The following is an 11,492-nucleotide window of genomic DNA, read 5'->3' as shown; positions in this document are numbered from 1 at the left end:
GCAAAATCATACGTGAATATAAGTTGTCTTTTTTATCACGAGCTCGCGGCAAAAAAGACAAAATCAGAGGTGCAAGACGATTTTCAAAAGTTTCTCGGACATTCAAAATTTGTCTTTTTAACCACGAGCTCCTCGAATGTCCAAACTTCAAAAAACAATTGCACGAAGTTCATGCACATGAGCATCTTGCATCTCAAAAATAATAGAAATTTTCTAAACATTTTATCTATCGATAATCACATTACTTTCCAGGCGGAGTGTTTCACGCGTTAGCTGAGCCCATGATAATCCGTGTAACGCCTGGAAATTCTACCCGAAGCAGGAGGTTTAGTTAAGCAAGATTCTCTCCATATCGCTGCTCTTGTAGAAGGAGGTAAACTGCAACGCATATAGGCTGATATTAGTGGTTATCGGAACGGTTGCTTTACTCCTGGTCTTAATAAGGACGGATCAACGCAGCATGGTTTATAGGTGGGTATAGGAACAGTTGCTTTACACCGCGAGAGGCACGACCGCGCCTTTCAAAAAACGAAAAATATGCATTTTTTCTTTTGCGAGAGGCATGATTTTGTTTTCTTGATAGACTCTGCCTTTTGGAAACGATTTGTTTTTTGCCTTTTCCCCTTCTGCGAGAGTCATGGTTTTGCTTCCGCAAGAGCACTGCGGTGCCTCTCGGAAATGAAAAAAAATATGTTTTTTTCCTTCCGCGAAAGGCACAACCGTGCCTTTCGGAAAAGAAAGAAAAAACATGTTTTTTTTCTTTCTCGAGAGGCACGGTTTTGCTTCCGCGAGCGTGTCTCTCGGAAACAAAAATTAAGGCATTTTTTCGCGAGAGGGACGATTTTTTTGTCCATTTTTTCATAAAAAATATGTTTATAAAAAACTATCAACATGGAATCTAGTTTTAAAAATCTCGGCACGAAGAATCCAACATTGAAAATGATTTGAGATTTGGACGGACAGTTTAAAAGTAGAACCTTTTGAATAAACAGATTAAAAAAACTTACAGATTGCGATAAATGACACGAATGCAGTACGTCATTTGTCGCAACATAAAAATATGAGAATGATCTTTAAAAGATGTACACCTTAATTAATGACTTCGGACATAGATAATTCACAGAGGACAACATATGGCCTTCCGGACTAGGGCCTTTATCAAATCAATAGGCCGTTACATTATGCTGGTGTTAGTACTTTTTTTGTTAGCCGGGTAGACAGGGCTTATAACTGAATTAACGAATGATAATTCGGTTTGCAAATACTAGAAACCGAGTTTAGTGCTACCAACAGGAAAAGTTAGCCGCAAAACTGAAAATGGGAATTCTCGAAACAGACGTTTTATTTTTTCGTTCTCTCTTTCAACTCAACAAAAATTCTATGCGACATTTCTAAAAAGATAAGTCAAAAGATGATGACACACAATTCCAACTTTTCATAATGTTAATGGACAGATCGGATACATTTGTTGAGAACTTGACCACGGACAAGACAACGTCCACGAGTCAGCTCGCTCCATCCATCATACATAAAGGAAGTGAGGATGAGATGGCGGAGGAGGATCTATGGCAGCCGGCCGTGCCGCTCTTGTGATGGCGGGGAGGGAGGTGCACCGTCGTCGTTGCAGCAGTAGCAAACCTCACCGCGAACGAGGTTGCACCGGCCATGGACGTAGCCGAGGGCCTGGCAACAACGCATGCACTTGCCGCTCCCCTGCCAGCACTTGACCATGCACTCCGCCCTCAGCACGTCGCACACCAGCACCGCCGTCGTCGCCGCCTCCACTGCACATATGTATGGAACGAGGTTGAAAAAAATAATTAAATTCATCCAAGATTCACCAGTTGGCTCTTATCGAACACTTACGGGAAGCGATGAGAAGGATGGCCATGAACAACAGTTTCTTGCCCATCTTGTATGTGGTTAGTAGTAGATTCTTCCTCGTCTTGGATGATCAGTAGCTGAGTGGACGATATGTGGCAATATACGTGATCTATGGGGCGAGTGATTTTGGATTCTTATGATAGGTGGTATTTTTATAGGAGAGGATCGGAAATAAGATGAGAACGCTTTGAACTCTTCCCAATTTCAGAATTTAGAGTATATCTCCTTAGAGGGCTCGTATACCAAGGATATATTAATTTGACCAGCTACGCACTTTGGTCATATATAGAAAATATTACTAGCAAAATAGTAGAGGATAGAGGAGATGTCAAGATTCCGTTTCTCTTGTATCGTATGTTTCCTTCTTTGATGCCCATGATTTAGTAACATTATACTCCTATTACCTAAGTATATTCCTTGTTTGTACATCAGTGAGGTATATATATATATGCAGTCATTAGTAGTCTCTACCAAAAGGAGGCACTATTCATTATCATTAATTAAAATTCATAATATTAATTGCCTTTCACTCTTGTCTATACTCCCTCCATTACAGTTGAGAAGGCATACATCCAAAATCACTCGGACCAAGGTGATTTGCAATTGGCTCAGTTTCCTTTTGCTAATGGCTAAAAACTAGCAACGTACTAATACCAAAACGCCTAATTAGATAAGAATTTAATGCGCAATCAACCCCTTCACAAGTAAATGAGCCGTCTGTCCTCATGCATGTAGCTATGGAGAGCAATTCACACTATGCATGCACCTAGAAGTAATCTACTACTCCCTCCGTTCCTAAATATAAGTCTTTTAAGCGATTTCACTAAGGATCTACATACGAAGCAAAATGATTGAATCTATACTCTAAAGTATGTCTATATACATCCGTATGTAGTTCACTAGTGAAATCTCTACAAAGACTTATATTTAGGAATGGAGGGAGTAGTAATTAGCTAGTAGTAAATGCCACGTATCTTAAATCTTGTCTCTTATGAAAACGCACGTAAATTTAACTGTGCCTTCTAACCTGTACCAGAGAGAGCGGGACACCGTGGAATTTCGCTAGCCTCCGCACGACTTGCACCAGATCCGACCTGATCTCTTCGTACTTCAAAAACAGAACATTGTGAGGCCTGGCCAAACTCTCCTTCCAGTACTCGTGGCAATGGTCCCAGAAGGGGCCGTAAGACGAGAAGCCCTTGCAGAACATGCTGAAGGAACTATCCATCGACACATCGGAACCTTGGGTGATTTTGTTCTCGAAGTGCAACCTTGAGACCAGGGCATCCTTGGGATCCCGACACACGTACACGACCCGACAACTCTTGTCCAGTGGGAGCAGCGACATCGGTATGTGTGTGGCGAGAAGCCTCGGGGAAGAAAGCGTGTCGATGTGTGCATGATGATCCCCGTCGCCGCCGCCAACACCAGGGATCTCGATGAATGGCACAATGCGCTGAGGGTGGCTAGTGAGGAGGGGGTGGTCGTCGAAGCTGTAGCGAAAGCGGTTGACGATGGTGAAGGCAAGGGCCTTGAGCCAAGTCGTGCCACACTTGGGCTGCGTGGCCAGGATAATGTCGTCGGCACGGGGTTCGAAGGCGTCCTCGTCCCGTAGGATCTGCTCCAACGGCGGACCTTTGAACCAGAAATTCTTGTACTGGATGAGTGGTTGCGACCACCCTTTTCTCTAGGGGAGTGTGGATATGAACTCATGGATGTTTTCTTTTGGATGGCACATGTTCTTAATAAGGTGAACTCTTGGTCTTGGTGGTGCTACTCTCTTGGTTGCACTCTCATGGAAGTGGAACCCATGCCATGTTTGATGGGAGGAGATGAAAAGCTTTGAGTTCATGGCTAGCTACTTGACTGAGGCTACAATGTGTGCTAGTACTAGCCGATTGTGTGGTGCTTGCAAATGAAAATTTGTGATGTGCCTTTTGTTGGAAATATGCCCTAGAGGCAATAATAAATTAGTTATTATTATATTTCCTTGTTCGTAATAATCGTTTATTATCCATGCTAAAATTGTATTGATTGGAAACTCAAATACATGTGTGGATACATAGACAACACACTATCCCTAGTGAGCCTCTAGTTGACTAGTTCGTTGATCAAAGATGGTCAAGGTTTCCTGACCATAGCAAGTGTTGTCACTTGATAACGGGATCACATAATTAGAAGAATCATGTGATGGACAAGATCCAAACTATGAACGTAGCATATTGACTCTGTCGTTTTATTGCTATTGTTTTCTGCGTGTGAAGTATTTGTTCCTATGACCATGAGATCATATAACTCATTGGCACTGGAGTAATGCCTTGTGTGTATCAAACGTCACAACGTAACTGGGTGACTATAAAGGTGCTCTACAGGTATCTCCGAAGGTGTCCGTTGAGTTAGTATGGATCAAGACTGAGATTTGTCACTCCGTGTGACGGAGAGGTATCTCGGAGCCCACTCGGTAATACAACATCACACACAAGACTTGCAAGCAATGTGACTAAGTGTAAGTCACGTGATCTTGTATTACAGAACGAGTAAAGAGACTTGCCGCTAACGAGATTGAAATAGGTATGCGGATACCGACGATTAAATCTCGGGCAAGTAACATACCGAAGGACAAAGGGAATGACATATAGGATTATATGAATCCTTGACACTGAGGTTCAACCGATAATATCTTCGGAGAATATGTAGGATTCAATATGGGCATCCAGGTCCCGCTATTGGATATTGACTGAGGAGTACCTCGGGGCATGTCTACATAGTTCTCGAACCCGCAGGGTCTGCACACTTAAGGTTCGGCGATGTTTTAGTATAGTTGAGTTATATGCGTGGTTACCGAATGTTGTTCGGAGTCCCGGATGAGATCACGGATGCCACGAGGGTTTCCGGAATGGTCCGGAGATGAAGATTGATATATAGGTTTGTCTCATTTGATTACCGGAAGGTATTCGGGCATTACCGGGAATGTACCAGGAGTGACGAATGGGTTATAGATGTTCACCGGGAGGGGGCCAGCCCACCCGGGGAAGCCCATAGGCCCTAGGGGTGGCGCACCAGCCCTTGGTGGGCTGGTGGGACAGCCCAAGAGGGCCCTATGCGCCAAGGATAAGAAATCAAAGAGAAAAGAAAAAAAGGAGATGGGAAGGAGGAGAAGGACTCCACCTTCCAATCCTAGTTGGACTAGGATTGGAGGAGGACTCCTCTTATCCCTAGCCGGCGCACCAAGGGGGCCTTGGCCCTCAAGGCAAGCCTCCCCTCCCCTCCTCCTATATATAGTGGAGTTTTAGGGCTGATTTGAGACAAGTTTTGCCACGGCAGCCTGACCACAAACACCATGGTTTTTCCTCTAGATCATATTTCTGCGGAGCTCGGGCGGAGCCCTGCACGAGTAGATCCTTAACCACCACCGGAGCACCGTCACGCTGCCGGAGAACTCATCTACTTCTCCGTCTTGCTTGCTGGATCAAGAAGGCCGAGATCATCGTCGAGCTGTACGTGTGCTGAATGCGGAGGTGCCGTCCGTTCGGCACTAGATCGGAGCGGATCGTGGGACGGTTCGTGGGACGGTTTGTGGGGCGGATCGAGGGACGTGAGGAGGTTCCACTACATCAACCGCGTTTCTCAACGCTTTCTGCTGTGCGATCGACAAGGGTACGTAGATCCAAATCTCCTCTCGTAGATGGAAATCACCATGATAGGTCTTCGTGCGCGTAGGAATTTTTTTGTTTCCCATGCGACGTTCCCCAATAGTGGCATCATGAGCTAGGTTCATGCGTACATGTTATCTCGAGTAGAACATAAAGGGTTTTGTGGACGGTGATGTTCGATTTTCTGCCCTCCTTGGTCTTTTCTCGATATTGGCATCCGAACCGGTGCCTTTATCAAATCAATAGGCCGTTACATTATGCTGGTGTTGGAAATATGCCCTAGAGGCAATAATAAAATGCTTATTATCATATTTCCTTGTTCATGATAATCGTCTATTGTTCATGCTATAATTGTATTAACAGGAAACAGTAATACATGTGTGAATAAATAGATCACAATGTGTCCCTAGCAAGCCTCTAGTTGGCTATCTCGTTAGTCAATAGATGATCATGGTTTCCTAGTCATGGGCATTAGATATCATTGATAGCGGGATCACATCATTGGGAGAATGATGTGATGGACAAGACCCAATCCTAAGCGTAGCACTAGATCGTATTGTTCGTATGCTAAAGCTTTTCTAATGTCAAGTGTCTTTTCCTTCGATCGTGAGATTGTGCAACTCCCGGATACCATAGGAGTGCTTTGGGTGTATCAAACGTCACAACGTAACTGGGTGACTATAAAGGTGCACTACGGGTACCTCTGAAAGTGTCTGTTGGGTTGGTATGAATCGAGATCGGGATTTGTCACTCCGTGTGACCGAGAGGTATCTCTGGGCCCACTCGGTAGAACATCATCATGAGCTCAATGTGACTAAAGGAGTTAGTCACACGATGACGTGCTAAGGAACAAGTAAAGAGACTTACCAGTAACGAGATTGAACAAGGTATAGGTATACCAACGATCGAATCTCGGGCAAGTTCTATACCGACAAACAAAGGGAATTGTATACGGGATTGATTGAATCCTTGACATCGTGGTTCATCCGATGAGATTATCGTGGAGCAAGTGGGAGCCACCATGGGTATCCAGACCCCGCTGATGGTTATTGGCCGGAGAGGTGTCTCGGTCATTTCTACTTGTCTCCCGAACCCGTAGGGTCTACACACTTAAGGTTCAATGACGCTAGGGTTATAGGGAATTGTTATACGAGGTTATCGAAAGTTGTTCGGAGTCCCGAATGAGATCCATGACGTCACAAGGATCTCCGGAATGGTCCGAAGGTAAAGATTGATATATAGGACGGATGGTTTCGGACACTGGAAGTGTTTTCGGGCGTCACCGGTAACGTACCGGGACCACCGGAAGGGGGCAACGACCCCGGGAGGCTAGATGGGCCAAGTGCGGGAGGGAACCAGCCCCTAGGTGGGCTGGTGCGCCCCCCACACTCAGCCCAAGGCGCATGAATTGGAGAGGGGGGGGGGAACCCTAGGCACTGGTGGGCCTAAGGCCCACCTAGGGGTGCGCCACCCCTCCCCCTTGCCCTGGCCGCCGCACCTCCCATCTGGGGGGCTGACGCACCACCTAGGGTGGGAACCCTAGGGGTGGCACCCCCTTCCCCTCCTCCTATATATAGTAGGCACTTTTGGGCTTTTGGAGACACAGTTTTCCCTCTCCCTCGGCGCAGCCCTGCTCTTCTTTCTCCTCCTCTTTGCCGGTGCTTGGTGAAGCCCTGCCGGGAGACCTCGTCTCTCCATCGACACCACGCCGTCGTGCTACCGAGGATCTTCCCCAACCTCTCCCTCCTCCTTGCTGGATCAAGGTGCGCGAGACGTCACCGAACTGCACATGTGTTGAACGCGGAGGTGCCGTGGTTCGGCTCTAGATCGGAATCACACCGCGATCTGAATTGCCGCGAGTACGACTCCATCAACCGCGTTCTAGCAACGCTTCTGCTTAGTGATCTTCAAAGGTATGAAGATGCACTCACCCCCTCTCTCGTTGCTGGTCTTTCCATAGGAAGATCTGAATATGCGTAGGAAAATTTTGAATTTATGCTACGTTACCCAACAGCTGGTGTTACTCTGTTAGTACTTTGATTTTTTTGTTAACCGGGTAGACAGGGCTTATAACTGAATTAACAAATGGTAATTCGGTTTGCAAATACTAGAAACCGAGTTTAGTGCTACCAACAGGAAAAGATAACCGCAAAAATGAAAAATGGAAATTGTTGAAACAGACATTTTATTTCTTCATTCTCTCTTTCAACTCAACAAAAATTCTATGCGACATTTCTAAAATAGGGTGGCTATATCATTCGGTTTAGTAAGATGTGCTACAACCTTTCAGATTCATAACCATGAAAAGGATCAGATTCAACCAAAGTGATTAACTCAGGATCGAGAGAGAATTCATAATCCTTATCAGTAACAAAGATGGGTGAAGTAGCAAACTTAGGATCATATTTCATTCTAGCATTCAGAGATTTTTCTTTCCACTTGTGTAATAAATTCTCAAGATCATAGCTATCCTTACAAGCAAGAAAGTCTTCAGCTACCTCTCCCTCCATAACATAACCCTTAGGTATATTAGGCAATTCATATCTAGGAGAGCTAGGTCTAACACGTGTCACAACAGGTTCAACTTCAATAATTTCATCAGTTTCAGAAGTATCATCAGATTCAATAGTAACTCTAGCAATTTGTGCATCAAGAAATTCACCCAGTGGCATATCATTATCAAGCAAAGCATCATGGATAGCAGAAGTAGCATCATCAAGCACATGCGACATACCAGAATTACCAGTAGGTGGTGGTGTCGCAAATGTACTCATAACTGAAGGTGAATCAAATTTACTCGTAACTGAAGGTGAATCAAGTGAATCAAGGTGAATCAAATTTACTCTCTCTCTCTCTCCCTCTCTCTCTCTCTCTCTCTCTCTCGTGTAAGTGACTGTAGAAATAAAAACAAACCATAACAGAACAACACATAAAAAAACAATAGTCACCGATACAATGGAATTGTTACCTAATGTCCATTAAGTTTAAGTGCAACAATCCGATGATTATGATGTGCCTTATAGAACTTACAATGGAACCGTTACTTGATGTGCACTAAGTTTCGGTGATGATTAGATTTATCTACAGGTCTCGTCCTACATATCAGTGCAATAGAATGGATCATATAATGCCCTAGAGCTGTGACTAGTTCTATATGGTTACAAATTATTTACCAATTCTTTCATCAAATGATTTTTGTGGTCACAAATTAATGCTATCAAATGGCCCTCATTACCTTTGAAGTTTTAGGTAGTGTGCTGAATAATTCAACAAGTTTTTGCAACTCTAAGCTCAGGGCATGTGGCAAACATGAAAACATCTGAAATGGACACAGGTAGTGGGAAATTTCGTCAACATAATGTATCTCATGGTCAGCGATCAACATCCTCTTTGTTGTACGCAGCAGGCCCATTGCCAATGTCCCGCTTGCCATGGACAACGCAACAAAAAATTCTTCCAAGAGAGAAAAAAACTGCAAATGGAGCTTCAGTTACCATAGGATAAATACATAGTAAGTAAAATGGAAGACATATTATTCTAGATTAACGCAAACCCTCGACAAGTCGACATCCTATTGAATCATCAAAACAACTCATCAAGGTTTCTACTCAACAGAGCCATGCATATATTCTACGTCCAAGCAAGGCTTATGAAACGGTGCATAAACTTCTTGGCGTCATTTTTTTATCATGACAACTTCTACTACTTCCTCTTGCACTACAAGAAATATGTCAACTAACGACCTTCAATATTGGTCACTGAATGGTCATTGATTTCCATTTGTGACCTTTTTATGACCAAAAACAAAAGGTCTAAAGCTGAGGGTCTTTAATGAATTATAACAACCTTTTTTATGGATTGGTCGTAGGATTTTATGACCAAACAGAAGGTCGTAGGTTTAACAACCAAATGGGTTGGTCACTAGCAATATGCCCGCACCACGTCAGAGGCACCGTGGCAGAATTATAACCAAATGAAAAGGTCGTAAATATGATTCAGCCCGGTCCATTCCGGTCGTCTACATGGGTCGGGCCCAATAATTTGGCCTCTTATTTTCTGGGATAGAATCTTTTACTGAGCAGGTATTTTATTAGTCCACTTTTCTTTTGGGCCTTGGCCTACTCTTTTTAGTCCAGTTCTTGTTTGGGCCTTGGCCTACTCTTTTTAGTCTAGTTCTTGTTTGGGCCTTGGCCTACTCTTTTTTAGGCCCAAGCCTTTTTAGACAAATTCTAATTTGGGCCTTGGCCTACTCTTTTTTTAGGCCCAACCTTCTTAGTCTATTTCTTGTTTGGGCCTCAGCCTTTTTGCTGTCCAAACTAACTTTAGTGCCCAAACAAAATGGTCCAAACAAAACTTAAATAATTGACAACTTCACAAAATACTTCATCAGGTTCACATGTTCAAATAGAGCAAGACATTGTTTCATCACCAAAATGACCAATCACTTAAATAATTGACAACTTCACAGGTGCACAGCTTCACAAAAACTCATCACGCATTTCCACCGAGCTCTCAAAGTCCATGCCCAACGGACTTTCCTGATGGTCCGTCGCAGCCGCCATAGTTGCTTTCTGCCTTGTGACTCTATCAGGTTCATCAGGTTCCAGGATCCTCTTTGTTTGTCCTGGAGGTGGGGCCATCGCCCTTCCTGGAGGCATTGCAGCAGATGCTTCTGAGCTCTTCCTCTTCTTGCTGGCCGTCTTCAGTGCCTTGTATAAATAGCACATAAATTTTTTAGATCACAAGATAAATATGTGAGCACAAGGAAACACAGAGCATACAAGAACCCGAACCCTCCAAGCAAGACAGAGTTTGCACTTAACAGTCTTGTGCACTACAACTTCATCCTCCTTAGGATTGTACTCTGGGTCATCACTGATTACTCCACTACCTTCTTGAATCCCATTAGTTGTACCTTCTTGTACATCATTTGTTTTCCTAATCATTGACGCTATTGCATCAATGCCAAGGGACTGGAATATCCGATTGTTCCTCATCATATATCTAGCCCTAACCTTCTCGTACTCGGTGAGATGATGCTCATCTTTGCAAGGCAAAGTAAACATAATTATTAGGTTAATTGTTGGAATGCATGGACAGACATCCAAACATATCTTATGATATTTTATTTTCATTTAATCCTACTTATTCAGCTAAGGAAGAGTAACAGCACACAGGCACAGCTAAGCCAGCTAATTCAGATTACTTTAATACATTTGCATAATAAAATATGACAGTATTTTACATCACCAGCCTCCAAGTTATTTTACTTAGCATATTACTTTTCACTTAGCATATTAATACACATTTTATAAATCTGACAGTATAACCACAAGGAGCAACTTGCATACCACTGGTTGGCCTCGGGGTTGACCTTGTCATCCTTGACATGGATGATCTTGAGGTGGTGCTTGCAAAATAGAATAAACAACAATCAGATACAACAGGGATAAAGTAAAATGATGCACTTATATAAATAAAGGAAAGCATTTAGACGAGCATGCACATACATGTAATACATGTGAAGCTAGCAAACTTGTTGGATCAACAATATAGTGATGTAGTTAATGCATCAGTACTAATACATGTAAAACACTTGGACCGGCATGCACATACACGTGTAGCAATGCACATACAGTTAATGCATCAGTACTAAACTGACAGTTGAAGCAAGCAACTAAATTGAAGCACCTGGACTAGCATGCACATACAAGTGTAGCAATGCATCAGTATTAAAACATGTGAAACAGGAGGTAGTAATGTACTAAACTGATAGTTGAAGAAAACTATATAGTGAAGCAATGCATTAACTATTTACAACAATTACTTTTATATTTTAACTTGCAATTTTATCCATGTACCTGCAATCATCTATAAGCAAAATAATTACTCAACTGTATCCCTAATGGAGGCAAACATATGCATTCATAGCAACTGGTTGCCCAACATTTGGAA

At 43.2% G+C, this 11,492-nt stretch overlaps 1 pseudogene; it reads right to left on the bottom strand.

The window, feature by feature from the left end:
• Window positions 1–2,893: 2,893 nt before the first annotated feature.
• Window positions 2,894–3,736, bottom strand: LOC123395587 (annotated as a pseudogene).
• Between the last annotated feature and the right edge of the window lie 7,756 nt (window positions 3,737–11,492).

The sequence above is a fragment of the Hordeum vulgare genome, chromosome 1H (assembly GCF_904849725.1).
Source record: "Hordeum vulgare subsp. vulgare chromosome 1H, MorexV3_pseudomolecules_assembly, whole genome shotgun sequence".
Classification (NCBI taxonomy): Eukaryota; Viridiplantae; Streptophyta; class Magnoliopsida; order Poales; family Poaceae; genus Hordeum; species Hordeum vulgare.
Note: the sequence above shows the minus strand (reverse complement) of the source record. Positions and strands in the feature narration are given on the sequence as shown.